Source organism: Odocoileus virginianus, chromosome 24 (assembly GCF_023699985.2).
Source record: "Odocoileus virginianus isolate 20LAN1187 ecotype Illinois chromosome 24, Ovbor_1.2, whole genome shotgun sequence".
Lineage (NCBI taxonomy): Eukaryota > Metazoa > Chordata > Mammalia > Artiodactyla > Cervidae > Odocoileus > Odocoileus virginianus.
In genome coordinates, this window is record NC_069697.1 from 34,226,497 (window position 1) to 34,244,961 (window position 18,465).

The window sequence follows — 18,465 nt, forward strand, 5'->3', positions numbered from 1 at the left end:
GATGCAAATCACACTGAAATACTGGAGTGAATTGGTACCCGTTTGGCATTGTAATCCACAGTCAGTAGAGGATGCTGTTGCTCCTCTTTCAAAGACAGTTTTCCAGGGCTATGACCCTCTACTCAGGGCATGAAGGGAAAATGAAAGTGAGTTGCAGAGATGGGGATTGCCTGGTGAAAATGATTCACTCAATTTGACTTCCTGCTGGGTAAAGCAGCAAGGACTGAAAAGGCCATGAAAATGCAAGGGAAATTATAAGCAGATGGAGGCTTTGCTGCCAAAAACTGTCCTGAGAGTAATGCTCAAAGGTGATTTCAAAGATCAGGAGACTGTATAATTGAGGCATGTGTATACTGCTATTTCCTTCAATATATGATTTAGTCAGCCTAACAGTTGACCATTCCTGGATTTCTGGAAGCTTGATCTTAATTAACAAAGTTGCTCTGATGTAATATATGGGTTCAGACAATTATGATTTATTTCATTGTTTTTTGACTTCTTGTCAAGGTCAAATGTGTGCAATATGGTTTGCAGCATTTTACCTTTTCCCCAGATTGTAGATTTCTTTCACTTATTCATGGAGATATATTTTGGAGTATGATTGCAAAAAAAAAAAAATAGAAGTCATCAACACAGACACTGGAATAGGGCTGAAAGAACTTCAAAGTTGCACAATCATATGGTCATAAAAAGTGTGGGAGCAGGTAACCACTGGTTGGGACTGAATACCAGTTTAATTCTTCTCTGGTTTGCAGTGTGAATCCTGACATGTTGTTTTGCCTCGCTGATACTCAATCTCTTTATTTGTAAATTAATTTCCATAGTAGCTTGGATATAGTAAAGCTTCAATATGTGTTAGTGTTATTCATAAAATGTTTCCATTGTCATATTTGATTTTCACAATAGTTATGAGGTGGGTGAACAAAGTATTCTTGTCCTCCCTTTAGAAGTGGAAAAAATGGGGGCTTGGAGAATTTGAGCTGCATGCAGACACCCCCATGACTGGGCTCCCCAGGTGTCGCTAGTGGTAAAGAACCCACTTGCCAATGCAGGTAGACATGAGATGCAGGTTAGATCCTTGGGTCAGGAAGATCCCCTGGAGGAGGGCACAGCAACCCACTCCAGTATTCTTGCCTGGAGAATCCTATGGACAGAATAGCCTGGTGGGTTAAAGTTTATAGGGTTGCAAAGAGTTGGACATGACTAAAGTGACTTTGCATGCACACTTGTACCCCCTGACTAATAAGGAGGGGTTCTAGTTCTGCTTTGTCTGAAGTCAAGGGTCACTCCCTTTTTTGTAATCTACATCAGTTCTGGTGAAGTCATTAGTGGGCATGAGGCTTATCCATGGGTCCCAGTGAAGTACAGCTTCCAGTTCAGTAGGACCGCAGTTGGCCTGAAGTCTTGCCTTTCACACCTGCTCTGAGGTGGCCAGTGGGCCAGTAGCATCTCCAGGGAGCTGATTAGAAATAAGAATCTTGACTCCAGATTCACTGAATCTGCATTTTAACAAGAGTCCTGAAAGATTAATTTGTTAACGTTTAAGAAGTATTCATTTAGAGCAGGAAACAGCAATTTTTTTTTCTGTAAATAATCATATAGTAAATACAGGCTTTGTAATCTTTGGTGATTCTCTTGTATACCTTAAAGTCTCAAAAGCTCAGGTTTTATCCACACTTTCTTCTTCCGTGAGGGCAGAGTGATGTCTGATGAATTTATGTCTCACTAGGGTCCCATAGGCTTTCCTGGTGGCTCAGATGGTAAAGAATCTGGCAATGCAAAACTGGGTTCAATCCCTGGGTCAGGAAGATCCCCTGGAGGAGAGAGGAGCAACTCACTCTAGTATTCTTACTGAAGAATTCTATGGATGGAGGAACCTGGTGGGCTACAGTCCATGGGGTTGCAAAGAGTTGAACAGGACTGAGTGACTAACACTTTCACTTTCAGGGACCCATGAGTAACTATTTTTCTCTGGACAAGTTCTGTAAAGGTCGGGGTTCTCAACTGTTGCCTGACAATGAGATACCTTCTAGTAGAAAAACACCTGTATCTGTGGTAACTGAAATTCCAGTTAAGCGAAATATCTGACACCATGCATGATTTAACCACCATTTTGTGATGCTTTTTTTTTTTGTCAAATCTTTAAGTACACCACAAATATCCTAAAACAAGAATTTTAAATGGCAGTGTTCATAAGAACAATGTGCAACTCTTGATTGAATGCATATGGGATCTTCCATAAGAGATGATTGGAAGTTCTGGTAAAACCTAAGAATCTTCCTTTGAAGACAGCTGCTCAGGTGATTTGAAGCAGGGAGGCCTCGAGAGAACTTGGTCTGAGCCAAATGAGCTGAACTTGGATTTGGCACCTCTGGTAGAAAAGCTTTTTCACTGAAGTCTCAAGAAGAATTGATAAGTGGGATTTCAAATGATGTTCTTTTGAATTCATTATATCTCATTTTACATTGATTACATGTCAAAATTATACTTTTAGATATATAGGCTTATTAAAAATTTTTAGTTATGTTCTTTTATTTTGGTGACTGAATCAATTTTCCCCATGTTTACAAAATGGCTGGATGTGTCCTCTAGAGGCCATGATAGAATTGTACCAAGGTCAAGTTACTGTTACAGCAACAGTTCTCTAACCTGTTTCAGGACCTCTTTAAGCTCTTAAAAATTGGTGAAGACTCCAAAGAGCTTTGGTTCAGCTGAGTTACATCTACATTGATATAGGTATATGTATCTGTATTCATGTGTGTGTATATATATATATATATATATGTATATATATATATGAAATAAAACTGAGAACTTCAAAAATATTTATTAGTTTATTATAAATTAACTTGAATAAGCCAATATATGTTGATGTAAATTATATATTTTTATAAAAATTAACTACATTCTCCAAAACAAAACACACTTATCAAGAAAAATGGCATGTGTTTTTGCTTTATAAATGTCTTTAATGTCTACCTTAAGAGAAGACACATGGATTCTTACATCAGCTTGTGCATTTAATCTTTTGTGATGTCCCACATCATGGGAAACTCCACAGTAAGCCTGTGGGACAATGAGAGTGACAATGGCTATGAATATCTTAGCCATTATGAAGATTATGAAGATAGTTTTGTGGATTCTCAAAACCTCATGGAGGTTCCGATGTTTCCTAGACAACCCTTTGAGAACACCGCTTTTGATAAAAATGAATGAAAAAAAAAAAAAGAACCACTGCTTTGACTAATGATAAAGCAGGGATTTCAGAGGCTGGAGAGTAAAAATAAAAGTGCAAATTCTTTATCTTAGCATTCTCAGACCTTCAAATTCTGATTCCAGCCATCCTTTCAAGTACTTATCTCTCATTTCTCTACTACCTGAAATGTTTAGTTATACCATTTGCTATTAATCTTCTTATTTATTTTTCTCCTCTTGAATCTCTGTTCTTGTGTTCTTGTGTCACCTGCTTATTTTGATTCCTCTTTTCAGATCATCCTCAGTTATACTCTTTAATCTATTCTTATTGTATCAAAGATAAGATTTTCATGTACAAATTTTCTCTATTCAGAATAAATTGCCTTTTCCTAAATATCTTCTTGCTTTGTTCCCACGGGTCTTGGGTTAAATGATGTCGTTGATTTTTATCATAGTCCCTTCAGCATAAATTTGATTTCCCCTCACTAAACTGAAAGATCATTGAAGATGCCTTTGTATACCAAACTCAGTACAGGTATTTTCTTTCTGAATGTGATTACTAGTGCTATTTAATGGATGAATAAAGGAAACATAGTGGTTTTTTTTATGTTAAGATGCTGCTATATAAATTGAAAAAGGAGTACAACAAGGCTGTATTATGTCACCCTGCTTATTTAACTTATATGCAGAATATATCATGCAGAATGCTGGGCTGGATGAATCATAAGCTAGAATCAAGATTGCCAGGAGCAATATCAGCAGCCTAAGATAAGCAGATGATGTCAATCTAATGGCAGACAGTGAAGAGGAACTGAAGAGTTTCTTGACAAGGGTTAAAGAGGAAATTGAAAAAGCTGACTTGAAATTCAGCATTCAAAAAAATAAGATCATGGCATCAGTCCCATCTCTTCATGGCAAAATAGAAGGAGAAAGAATGAAGCAGTGACAGATTTATTTTCTCAGGCTCCAAAATCACTGTGGATGGTGACTGCAGCCACAAAATTAAAAGATGCTTTCTTCTTCTAAGTAAAGCTATGACAAACCTATACAGAGTGTTAAAAAGCAGAGATGTCACTTTGCTGAGAAAGGTCCATCTATCAAAGCTATGGTTTTTCCAGTAGTCTTGTATAGATGTGAGAGTTGGACCATAAAGAAGGCCAAGTGCCAATGAATCAATGCTTTCGAATTGTGGTGCTGGAGAAGACTCTCGAATCCCTTGGATCTCAAGAAGATCAAACCAGTCAATCCTAAGGGAAATAAACCTTGAATATTCTTTGGAAAAACTGTTGCTGAAGCTGAAGCTCCAAAACTTTGGCCACCTGATGCGAAGAGCTGACTCATTGGAAAGACCCTGGGAAAGATTGAAGGCAAAAGGAGAAGGGGGCAACAGAGAATGAGATGGTTAGATAGCATCACTGACTCAGTTGGACATAAATTTGAATAAATTGCAAGAGATAGTGGAGGAGAGAGGAGCCTGGTGTGCTGCAGTCCATGAGGATGAAAAGAGTTGAACATGACAGCAACTGAACAAAGCAATATAAAAAGCATTTTAAATAAGGTTTATAAAAAATAGTGAAATCTTTTAAATAAGTTCTTTATAATGTTGGAATTTCAGGGACATCCCTGGTGGTCCATTGGTTAAGACTGCACTTTCCAATGCAGGGGGTGAGACTGATTCCTGTTTCGAGAGCTAAGATCCCACAGGCCTCTTGGCAAAATAACCAAAATATAAAACAGAAGCAATATTGTAACAAATTCAATAAAGACTTCAAAAAATGGTCTATATAAAAAAAACTTAAAAACTGTTAGAATTACAAAACTTAGAATGAATAATAATATATAAATGAGTTCATAATACTTACATAGAATCAAAGCTTATAACTTAGTATTTGAAGTGTTGCTTAATTCCCAAGATCATACTCATCATATGGCAAAAGGTGATGAACTGAACAGTGGAGCTAACTTCATCTGTAGTTTAGCAGAAATTTGGAAACTTTTAAAATATAGGAATGATAAGTAATTTTAGATATTTCATAACCTACAATGTGTCATTTGGAAATATGCTTATGTAGACAAACCATATATTTCATAGTGGTTTTCTTTTTTCAGACCGTATAACCAATGTGTTTGCAGCCAATTTCATATGTTTATGTATATCTCTCCATATGCCTGATGAGGAAATAGAGTCTCTTGATCTGTTCTGTAGTATCATCCATTAGGCTGCCAGTATGAAAATTACCAGTTCTAAACATACTTGAGACAAAGAAATAGTCCTTTAGTAGCTAGCAGAAAGCAAGAATGAAGTTCCTATCTTCCCTAATATTACTATTCCTATTATATCTCGTTCCCTGGTGGCTCAGATTGTAAAGAATCTGCCTGCAATGCAGGAAACCTAGGTTTGATCCCTGAGTTAGGAAGATTCCCTGGAAAAAGGAACGGCAACCCACTCCAGTATTCTTGCCTGAAAAATCCTAAGAACAGAGAAGCCTGTCAGGCGACAGTCTCTGGAATTCGCAGTCGGAGACGACTGAGCAATTAACACTACTACTACCATAAGATTTTCAATTGTAAACTTTTAAACTAAAATTTATTGCAAGCAGAATATTTTAAACTAAAACATTTGAATCTTTGAGTTCTTTTCTCATGGTGAAACTGCAAGTCTCCACTTGACTGCTCATTCAATCCAACTTTAAACCTCCTTTAAAACATCCACACTGTAATTTTCTCTTAGAGCACAGAAAACTCTGGCCTTCAGCAGACCACGATTTAATGCTCTGTTTCAAATCTCTGGCAAGTTAGTACACATTTCTGAGACTGTTTCCTCATTAGTTCAAAACAAATTTTACCTTGCAAAATATTGATGGCTTATTCAAATGATAACAGTTATGATTTGATGGGAATTTTTGAATGCATTATCTTATTTAATCCATGAAACAAACCTATGTGATAACTACTATGATTTTTTTCCCCCCACTTCTTACAGGAATGCTGATTTTTAACCAATTTTGTTCTTCTTAATTGAGATATAATTTATACAAAATAAAATCCACACATTTTAAATGTTCAGTTAAATAGAACTTGATAAATTTTTACATCCAATAACCAACTCTCCAATCAAGGCAAGCAATATATAGGAGCCTTGATTTTAATTAATTTGCTTAAGACTACATAGTTCATTTAGGAGCTGGCATTTGAACCTAGGCAGTCTGGTTTCAGAGTTCTCACTCTTGACCTTGATGTTCATCCTCAGCTAATTTTCAATTTAATAGTGGAATGTAGAGACAGGAGTGCTTAAAATTATGCATATCACAACATATATGTTGTTTTATTTATATGATTTATATGTATTAAATACAGGCTGCCCATCATCAATTAGCTATTAATTTACCCATTTCAAAAACCAGATTTGCTGAATTAAAGTTTTATTTTTCTTATGTAAATACAACCCAAATAGCTTTTAACAGATTATCCAGTGATGGGAGAGAGATCTCCTGCTGTAATCTCTTTCAACTATATTATTAATATTTCAAGTTTGAGACTCTTGATCTTGTTTTCTTCAACTCCAAGTCCACATAAGCTGATGATGGGCAATGACAAGTACTTGTTGGAAACTCATGACTCATATAGTTTTGTAGAACATGACAATTGATCCTTCACAGGTGAAAGAGAAAGGAATTTAGCTGATGCAGAAATAAATGTTTCTCTGCATCATTTATAAAGCTTTTCATTGACCTTCTTTTGTTCCAAATAGGGTGTAAAAGATCATTTTAGCAAGTTTCATCATTTATTTATTTATACTTTAAAACTAAGAGTCTTTACTTTGAACAGTTTTATTTAGGGTGGGACTGTTTCTGGGAAGTATTTGTTAAATGTAAAGTATCCAACTATATGAGTAATAAGCATGACCTCATAACCCGAGAAACTGATGATAACAACATAATGGCACTTTGGATTTGAGTTATGTTATCCTTCTGAGGTGCTGAAAGCACTTTGTGGCTAAATACTGAATTTTTAAACTTTAAGGTTGACTGTAAATTAAAACAAACATATTATCTTGCTTTGTGAAATATTTTGTACTTGCTCCAAATCATCTCTCTCTGTGTGATAGGTTTTAAGGTGGTCAGGCTAAAACAGAAGAGGCAAGGAAGAGGTTGACCTTGGTCCAAGCAACCACTACAGGTAGTCTGAATACCCCCACCCCCAAGATTGCAGAAATATAGTGAAAAGCAAAGTTTAAGGGGGGAGAATAGGCTCCCACATTAGAAAACCTCTATACAATTTGACATCAGTTTATTTTTGAATACGTATGTGATTCACTCTTTTATCCATTTACCAATGTTTATTATTCTTTGTTGAGCAAAATGTGATTAATGAATGTATATATTTTACCAGATAGTACCTGACTTCTAAATTTTACATTTTGGTAGTAGAGATATACAAGCCAGTATAATGTTAGACAGAATGTAGTAAGCACCAAAGGACAAGTTAAAACTATATAACAGGAAGATGGGGTTTTCCTGATGGCTCAGCTGGTAAAAAATCTGCCTGCAATGCAGAAGACCTGGGTTTGATCCCTGGGTCAGGAAGATTACCTGGAGAATGGAACAATTACCCACTCTAGTATTCTTGCCTGGGAAATTCCATAGACAGAGGCTACTGCATGGTGTCTCAAAGACTGAGCGACTAATGCACACACACACACACACACACACACACACACACAACAGGAAGATGTTGGGGCAAGCAAACTCATGAGATCTTGCTGGAGCATAAATGAAATTTTCATAACAGAAGTAGTACTTCAGTAGTGACTTGTATAACAGGTAGGATTTCTAAAGCAAATGTTTAGAGAGAAAATGACTAAATATAACTTGGAAAATGGCAAGTAGTGGTGATTTTGGGGATACATTAAAGTAAAGTAAAGTGAAGTCGCTCAGTCGTGTCCGACTCTCTGTGACCCTGTGGACTGTAGCCTGCCAGGCTCCTCCGTCTATGGGATTCTCCAGGCAAGAATACTGGAGTGGGTTGCCATTTCCTTCTCCAGGGGATACATTAATGGAGTGCTAAAGAGTCTGGTTTGAGTGAAGCATAAGCAATAGGGATCATAAAACAAGAAATACCTTGGGATAAAAATTTGACATTCAGTTACAGCAAAAAGCCAAGGAAAAATTCTAGCTGAAAACTAGTATCACGAGAACCGTGCTTAACAATGGCGAAGGGAGGAGAATTGGGCAGAGCAATAGGTGAAAATGAAATTCAGGTGCAACACATTCTTTGCCAACTTGGCAGGGAGCTCTTGAGGCAGGTATTGCCCTCAGAGTTGTCCTAGGTTGTGTTGAAATAGCTAGGCATTTACAACCAGCTCAATCTCCAAATGCGTTCAGCACTGGACAAAGCAGGGAAATGTGGAGGTGAGTGGTCCCCTGCGACGGAGGCAGGCCCTGAGGGAGCTGTTGCTGAAAGTCATTCTTCTGGTAATGTTTCCTGTCTCAGGGTGACAGGCCTCTTAAAGATGTGGGAAATACATCTACCTGTCTATCAGTAAATGGACTAAATAGTTAAAAAAAAAAAAAAGAATAAGATTGTCAGAGGGATGAAGGGCCAAAAGATTATTACAGGCAGCTTACTAGAGACCTCTTAAATTTAAGTACACAGAAAGTTTAAAAAGAAATACAGTCACTATGGAGAATTATATGGAGAGTCCTTAAAATGCTATTTGAACCAGCTTTAACATATAGCTGATTCCCTCAATTAAGGGAATTGAATAAAATCTTTGATATGTGTTCATTAAAAAAAAATAAAAAACTAGGAATGAAGTGATCATATGACCTAGTAACCCCACTGTTGGACATATACCCTGTGAAAACCATAATTTTAAAAGACACATGTACCCCAGTGTTCATTGCAGCACTATTTACAATAGCTAGGACATGGAAGCAACCTAGATGTCCATTGACAGATAAATGGATAAAGAAGATGTGGTACATATATACAATGGAATATTACCTGGCCATAGAAAGAGACTAATTTGAGTCATTTGTAGTGATGTGGATGAATCTAGACTGAAGTTAGTCAGAAAGAGAAAAACAAATATAGTATATTAATGCATATATACGGAATCTAGAAAAATGTGCAGACGAACATATTTGCAGGAAAGTAATGGAGATGCAGATGTAGAGAACTGACTTGTGGACACAGTGGGGAAACAGAAGGTGGGACAGACTCAGAAAGTAGCATTGATGTATATACAATATTATGTGTAAATTAGATCGCTAGTGGGAAGCTTCTGTGTAACACAGGGAGCCCAGCTGTGATGACCTAGAGAGGTGAGTTGTGAGGAGGGGAAGGAAGCTCAAGAAGGAGGCTATATATATTATATATATATATACACACACACACATATATATATACATATATAAAGTTATGACTGGTTCACATTGTTTTATGGCAGAAACCAACACAACTATTGTAAAGCAATTTTCCTCCAATTAAAAAATAAATTAAAAAGAGAAAATGGAAGAAAAAAAGAACTATAACATGCAAACACTACTCAAAGTAAAGCTGATGTGACTATTCTTACAAAAGAAAATATAGACTTTAAAGCTCAGAGCATTATTGAAGATTAGGAAGAACATTATATAATGATCTCTTCCAGTAGAAGGATATCTCAAACATAACTCTGTATGCATCCAATAACAGTTTATAAAGAAAGGAAGAGACAAATTTGCTATCTTAGTGAAGACTGTAATACACCTTTCTCAACTGAATATGGAAAATGCGGAAGGAGTAATTAACATACATAGAACACAACCCCCAACAAGAATATAATCTCATTTTTTTTTCAGGGACACATGATAACAAAATCAAGTGGAAATGCTAACAATCTAAAGTGTGTTAACAGAAAAGAAGAATGCCTTTGATGGGCCCACGGGTAGATGCAACAAGCTAAGGAAAGCACAAGTGAACATGAAGAGAGGTCAAAAAATACTACCCAAACTGAAACACAAAGAGAAAAAAGAGTGAAAAGAAATAGAACAGAACATTCAAATGCTGTAGGATGTTACCAGTCTAATAAACATTGAATGGGTTATGCCAGAAGCAGAAGAAAGTATTGAACTAACATTGTATTCCTTGATAAACTGTTCTTTGTCATAGAATGGTCAGTTTTTGAGTTACTAATCAGATTTTTTTTTTTAACAAAAATAAAAAGTGGTTTATTGATTTACATAAGATTTCAGCTCTAATAATATATATTATAAACTTTAGGAATTAGAAATAAATGACTTTATATTTTACCAAGAATAATCTAAGTTATGGCAGCATGTTTGATGAATATTAAAGTCCTGCAGTCATCATATATCTATTTTTCAGAAAATCAGGAAGTCATCATCCAAGTTTTATATTATATCATGATACAGTTGCCCCCATACACACATTTCACTAAGTAGAAATAAGACATTCTGTTTTCTTTTTTGGCAAATCCTCCTTTTTGGTCATACAGATATACCCTCCTAATTTCTTACAATGTACAAAATTTAACTTTTTATCCGAAAGAGTTGTCTCAAATAACTTTCACCTGGGAAAGCTACAAAGGCATGAGGCAGCAACTGAATACTTCTCTGGACTTTTATCTTGGATTTTCACTTTTGCCTAAAACCCCATTTTATAATTAAAACTGAATGAATCCCACATCATCATACTTACTGAGGAACGTCTTTTTGTGTACACGTTTGCCACAAAGATGCAAAACAGCAACTCATCTGAACAAGTATTTGGCTAATCACACAAAGAAAACAGGACTGTGGGAAATGAAAACGCTTTAGTGTTTGCTAGCTGAAGAGATGGGTGACGGTCACTCGAATTTCTCGTCTCCTTCTTCCACGTCTTTCAAGTTGAGTACTTCCAAGGAGCCCTTGCCCTTTGTCTCCTTTTTTATGAGCTCATCGATTTCTCTGAAGCAGCCGGGGTCAATGAGACACACAATTTCTAACTGTTGACCGTAGTCTTCACTTTCGATAACCTTGATCAGTGGCTTGAGTTTTTCTTTCAGCTTCTTCCCTTCATTTACTGGAAGGATGAACCGAAGTCTCACGTGAGCGCGTTCTATCTTCATTTTCTCTTTTAACTGCTTTATCACTTCCAAAGCCTGCTGTTTCGTGCTCTTGTTGGGTTTGACTGAATAGTGGATGTCCTTCATGGCTCTCTCAATAAGGATAACGGTGTACGGTCTCTTTGTTTCAGGGTTCACACATTTGTCGGCCACAATAGTTGCAATGTCCCTAAACATCTGCTCCAGCTGCGTGTGCCGTTCCTTATCTGACACTTGAACCTCTCCTTTAGTCAAAATCTGCTTACAGATTTCAGTCGGGTCATCTGTTCCAAACGCACTGATGAGATCTTCCTTCTTTGCAACCTGACCTTTGGAGACATTTACAAACACTGAGTGGGTCTGTAGCACTTCATCAAGGTCTTTTTCCACGCCGCTCCGCCAGCCCAAGACCTTGTTTTTGTAGCAGGCGATTTCGAAGCGCTTCCCGGCTCGCTTCATCCGAACCACGGCCACATTGGTCAGGCGGATCTGGTTTGTGGGGGTGAAGATCGACATCTTGGCCGCTCACAGATCTTGGGGCCGGCGAACCAAGGCAGGTCCGCACCGCTGGCCACAGGGCCACCCGCACCTAGATTTAACTACTCGGGGGGACGCAGCCCAGTAACGCCCGCAGACTGCGCGGCGCCGTAACTAACGCGGCCGCCACAATACAGCCACCCAACTTATTGCGCAGGCGTATTTTTAAACTAATATTGTATTTAGAGATTGGCCAATAGTTTTCTCTCTTCTCTCACTTTTTTCTCTGTGTCTCTATTTGTATCTCTTTCACTGTCTCTGTCTCTCTCTTCCTCTTTTATTGGTACTCTATCAGGGCTTCCCTGGCGGCTCAGATGGTAAGGAAGCTGCCTGCAATGCAGGAGACTTGAGTTTGATCCCCGGATTGGGAAGATCCCTTGGAAGAAGGCATGGCAACCCACTTCAGTATTCTTGCCTGGAGAATTCCCATGGGCAGAGAAGCCTGGTGGGCTACAGTCCATAGGGTCACAAAAAGTTGGACGTGACTGAATGACTAAGCACAGAGCATACATATCAGGCTTTGGTATTGAGGAGTCTGGTTTGATAAAATAAACTAAGAATATTTATATCCTTTTACTATAGTCAGGTAAAGATCCAATATATCCTGAGATTACCTGTTCTTAAGATTAGAGAAAAATCAGCTGTGAAATTTTGTATTTGATTTTTGTCCATGTATCTTCTTGGTTAATTCTGCCAGTCTTAGGTTTTACACTGTATTCCTTCCTTAAATTTGAAGGCATTCCAGTTTTAGCTGTATCTGAGATTTTGGTATAATGCTTTCTTTTTTTCCTGTATATAGTTCTATAATTTTTGGTTTTAGCTTGTTATTTAGAGTTTCTTTAGAAAGATAATTCCTAATTTTCAGATAGTTCCATATATTAAGTCTTCCTATTACCTTTTTATATTTTATTTGATTTATGATGAAAAAAAATGTAGCCTGTAAAAGCTCTCTTTTTTATTTCATCTAGGCTTGTTTGTGGAGAAATAATGGAGTAGATTGGTTTTTAAAAAATACTTCTTTCTTTTATGTACTCTACTAAGTATGTCTGATTCTGAAGGAGTTGTACTAAATCTGACACTGTAGGTTAAGTTTTTAATCAAGTTCTATATGTATTTATGTTATTTTGTTTGCATATTTATTTTCTTCTTATTTGATGTATACAAGTTATGACTTTTAGTTAGTATATGTTGTCATTACCCTATTTTATAATTTTCTTAAATTATACCTTCTCTGTTATTATCATTCTGCTTTTCACTTTTTGCTCATTCCATTGTGTTCACCTATTTATTATTACCTAGTTTTTAGTACATATTACCTAAAAAATATTTTCTGATTTTTTTAACCTAATCTCAAAAATCATTTAAGAAGGGAATTAATCTTGATCACTTTTAATTTTGTAAATAATATTAATGCATCTTTTAATAATATTAATATATTAATACATTTTATTTTATTTCTGCTCTCTTTATATTCCTGTATGTGTGACTTTGCTACCTAAAAAAATTTCCACTTGCTAACTTAGAAGGGAATTCTGCTATCTCCTCTACTAGTAGTTAGAATTTATCCTTTGTTACAATGAGGTAATGGTGTTACTGACAGATGCCAGCAGATGAGGATGCAAAATGTTTTCAATGACAAAAACTATGGGATGTGAGTGATATCACTCACTCACAGGAGTGAGGATTCTACCAGGCCAGAAGAAGCTCTTTGTAATTCTCACAGGGCTTTCTTCCTTGATCTCCTTCACATCTGGCTGTTTTGAGGACTGGCCCGCTCATCAGAAGCAAGTGGCTCATATAAACAATTCCAGTACATTCCAGAATGTTTACTGAGATATTGGACAAAACAAAGATCAATTTCCTAAAGCTCAGAGTACTCCTCAGTGAACTGAGGCTTCAGTTTATCTGAAGACTGCTTTTATTTCCCCATTCCAGGATCCCAACTGCCATCTGTGTCAACTCAGCAGGACTGCTCTTTCCTTCTCTTTCTTTCTTTTCATGTTTCTTTCTTTATTTCTTTGGTTCTTTGTTTCCTTAATATTTTTCACTTCCCAATCAGAGTTATAGGGAAGAGGATATATCAGTTAAACATATCAAAATATTTGATTCTTGTTATTAATAGAATAGCTTGTTCTCTAAATCTTCTCAATTTTTAGCAGACATTGGACATGGATCCTTTGACTCCTGTCAGTAGGTACAACTTTTCTCTAGCATGCTTTATATTTTTTGTCTTTGTCAAGCTTCCTCATAGACATGTAGCCTGTCCCAAGCTCAACCTATTCCAATTACCTCCCTTTCCCCAGGTCACAAGTCATGCTGCTACTTCCAATTCAAATAAGTGTCTTTTTTACTTTGCTCGAATATAAAAGATTATTAATACATCCCCCCCTTTCACTAGATTTAGTATACTATCCTAAAACAGACATATCAAACAATGTGTTCAAATTAGTGTTTTTCCTCGTTTTGAACTATTCATTTCCCTTTTCAATGACCTTGGAGTTGAATATAGGCATGCTGCCTCTATTAAGTGTGCTAATTTTGTATGAAAAGTAGAAAGGAAATCCCAGCCCTCTCCAAGGGCACTCCAAACAGCAAGCAAGCACAGAATGCATGATAGCTCAGACAGCATCCAGTTCAATAGGCAATGGACATTAGAGACAGATAAAAATCTTCAGATTTTGCCTAAAAGTCTCTCCTTCTGGCTATTTATGTTCATGATTATTAAAGTCATTTTTAAACTTTTATCTCAAGCAATTTTAGTACTGTGTTCTAGTTTCTAAAAGACTTTTGAACAACTGTAGATATAACTCTTAAGGATACTGTAGTTATCAGTATGTCTCAGTCAAGTCAAAATCAATTAAGAAAGAATGCTAGAAACTACAATCCAATTGACATCAAGAAATGTCAGCGATGTTTACAACTTTTCCCTGAGTTCAAAGCAGGGCAATTTCTTTAGGTCACAATATTTTTATGTTCTTGTGTTCCACCACAGGCAGCTCATAAAAGATGCTAGCATATTTAGATTATGTACAGCTGTGGACCATACCACCCACAGAGCGCAAGGCTCCGACCAGGTGTGAGAAATTCCTTTTTGCTGTTCCCAGATGATTTGTAAAGGGTTGAGCCCTGAACGCCCACCACCCTCCCTGACCAGCCTGTTCTGCAGATTCTGGCTACATGCCTGCAGCGGAGGTCAATTTCCCAGAAACACCCTTCCTTTTTTGATGCTTGTAATCAAATACATATTTCTCCACTCTCCTGTAGAAATAAGACACTCACCCACTGCCCACCACATGAAGTCATTTTTGTTCCCAGCTTCGTGTCTCCTCACCAAGATAAGACCTTGCACATTGTTACTTGCCCACACTTGTTTGTTGACAGAGCAAAACTGTAAGAATATTTTAATTCTGCCATCTCACCAGCCCTATATCACTAATTCCCAGACTTTACTAAAACAGCTAATGTTTTTAATTACAACTTACTATTAGGTTTTCCTTTGTAAGTACTGCAGAACTATTTTCTATCCATATAGAACTATATGTTATCTTTTTTTTTAACCTACAGGTAAAAAATACTTTTAAAATAATTATTGATAGCTGATTTATATCTGTCTGACCTCTCTGATTACATGTCCAGACCTGTGTGATTCTGGATATTCAAGGATAATGGCCCTGACAGTGATCTGCTCTGTTCTGAAAATGTTGAGAAACCGAGTATGACTAAGAGAGATATTCCATTTGTTACTCATACACAAGTGAAAATGACTTTTCTGATGATGTCTAGTCAAGACCTCAAGACATGGTAACTATAAAGGAAATGAAAAATGCAAATAAGGGACCTGAGAAATTCAGTGCTGTATAGCAGAAATAAGATAAAAATTTTTAATTAAAGAATGATCCCCTTAAGTTTAAGTTGTAGAATGTCAAAAATTCTCTGTGACATATCTCTGTTGTATTATCAGCATGGATGTCTCACAGAGTGGGATATTAGGATAAAATCCTAAGCAAATATTTACACTATTCCAAGAACAACTCTAAGTCAGTTGTTGGGGGAAAATGGACGATGTCAAGGAAGGAAAGAAACGCAGACTTTTGTAACCAGTCTCTGTCATAATGGGTATAGATTTGAGAATGAAAGAATGATACAAAAACTGCTCAGTTAAAAATTATAGTAAAGGTAGGCTACTGGCTTTGTGGGTAGCCCATTAAAAGAGAAGAAAACAGAGGCAACAGATAAGTAGTAGAGAAAAAAATGCAATTAGGAGGAGGAAGCCAAAGTTTAGAAAATAAATATGCAGTGAGTAAATTGGTGAATCCAATGCATAAAAAGAGATATTAAAACTGGTGTCAAGAAGAAACTTGGCAGAACACGATAGTACACCTAAAACAGACCTAAACGTGAAAGACAGCGTGAAGTTCCTGTGTAACTTCTAAATCTCACAGAAGTCAAAACTATACAGCATCTCCTATTTTTTTTTTAAAGTCTTCTGAAAACAATGACCAGGAGTTTATTGCTTTGAACTTTTTGCCATTTGATGACCATACTGATGAAAGAAAGAATGTAATATCACAGTAACATGAATTATTACTGGAAACTAGATGTTAAAGAATGACCATCACTAAATAATTGAGAGAATATAGTCATGTTGGACTCAACAGAATTTTAGGAAGTTGTTTTTAGTGGGGTAGAGATGGTATTTCAAACAACTCCAAGATGAATTCATGGATTCAGTGGTGTTTCTATAGTTTGGAAGAACAGATTTTTATGTAGAGGGTTTTATTTCTTAGATTGATGGATTAAGACCCTACTACGAAGAAAAATCAGCAGAAAATAATTTAAAACTTGGAAGTAACACATAAAACAGTTACCTGAAGGTACTGGACATTGAGGAGAAGACAGACTGATGGGGAGTCTATGCTCGCTTAGAGCAGTCGGGGGGTATTCTCTTTAAATACATTCCCCTCTCAGCAGCTCTTATCCTGGGCTAAGTGCACTCCAGGGAGTAAACAGAGAAAGAGTCGGGGCTCCTGTGGAAAGATCCAGACATTCTGGCCAGTGAAATTAGAAACATGTATCCCCTAAACGTGATCCACTGAGGAGAGCAGATAAACCTCACAAGGGTAAGAGCCAAAATATGAATCCTTAACTTCTATCTGCCTACACTTTGACTGACACCTGAACAATGCATGCCTGAAGCAGAGTCAAGCAACCCAGGTAAAGGCAAAAGACCTGAACTGAGATGAAAGAAGTCGTTCAAGAAATTCAGCAGTTTGTAGTTCAAGCTCAGTGGAGAAAATTGCTTGCTAAAAGCAAATGCTTATCACAGCAAAAGAACAGAATCTAGAATCCTCACAACTTAAAATTCATCAAGCCCAGGATACAACTGAAGATTACCCAACATAGGAAAAACCAAGAAAAAGAAACATTCTCAAGAGAAAAAAATCATCCATTCTGAACCTAAGATGAACTACATATTGAAACAATCAGACAAGGATTTTAAAATAATATTAAACTCTTCTCAATAAAGTAAAACGAAACACCAAACAGAAAGAAAAGAAAAAAAAAAACCCAAAAGACATGTTTTCAGTGGATAAAAGTCTCAATAGAGAAATGAAAATTCAGCGAAAAAAAAAAAGAACTAAATGGAAACTCTAGAACTTAAAAATAAACTTTATGAAATAAAGATGACTTAAACAAGTAGAGGAATATTTTCGTGAATTGCAAGACCATGTTCATGAACTGGAAGATTCAATTTGGTAAGCTGTCCATCTTTCCTAAATCAATCTATAGATTTGATGCAATCTTACTCAAAATCTAACTATTTTTTTTTAATTGATAAGCCAACTAAACAATTCATGTGGAAAGGCAAAGAACCCAGAATTCTTTAGATTGGTGGGGTTACACGTGTTATCTACTGATGGGGATATATAATTCCTAGCAAGGACAGAATGGTACGATCTCATTTACCCAGCAACTCAACTATCCAGAAAGAGTAGTGACATACAACAAAATAGCTTCATGGAGGAATAAAATGCCTATGCAAGTCTCCTGCTGTAAGTCCAAAATTTGTTAACATAAATAAATTACACAGTTTTAAGTGAGTATATCTGTGCAAGTGTATTTGATGAAACATCAGGTCCATGACAGGAACCTCAGAAAAAAGGGTTTCAGTGTCTATTATGGCTGGAAATAATTCACATGTCATCACCTCTCTGAAGCTCACGGTGCCTAGTTAACTGAGCCACGGCTCTGAGATTAACTGCAAGTCAAACCTATCCAGCATTATCTTTAAGTATACACAACTTGTGAAAACTCTTTGGATAATGTAGAAAATTAAGATTATTAATGTAAATGTCTTGATCAACTGTCACCTACCGGTGGCTTTCAGTTCTTCTTAGGAGGGAGAAAAGAACAAAACAGGGGAAGTGAGGCTGTTGCTGAAAGTGGGCGTTTTAAAAGAATAGCCATCATCAGGCCATCCACTAATTAAAGAAAAAAGAAACTGAATTGTTCACAGTCCAATAGATACCAATATTGACATCATATGACTTAGAAAGAATTACTAATAAAATGATCATTATGATGACAGTAGAGAAAAATTGATATTATTCTCATTCTACATACTGAATAAATTTCCAAGTTCT

The 18,465-nt window shown here is 36.5% G+C and overlaps 1 pseudogene; it reads right to left on the reverse strand.

Annotated features, from left to right (window-relative positions):
* Nucleotides 1–10,379: 10,379 nt before the first annotated feature.
* On the reverse strand, nt 10,380–11,861 carry LOC139030850 (ribosome maturation protein SBDS pseudogene; annotated as a pseudogene).
* Between the last annotated feature and the right edge of the window lie 6,604 nt (nt 11,862–18,465).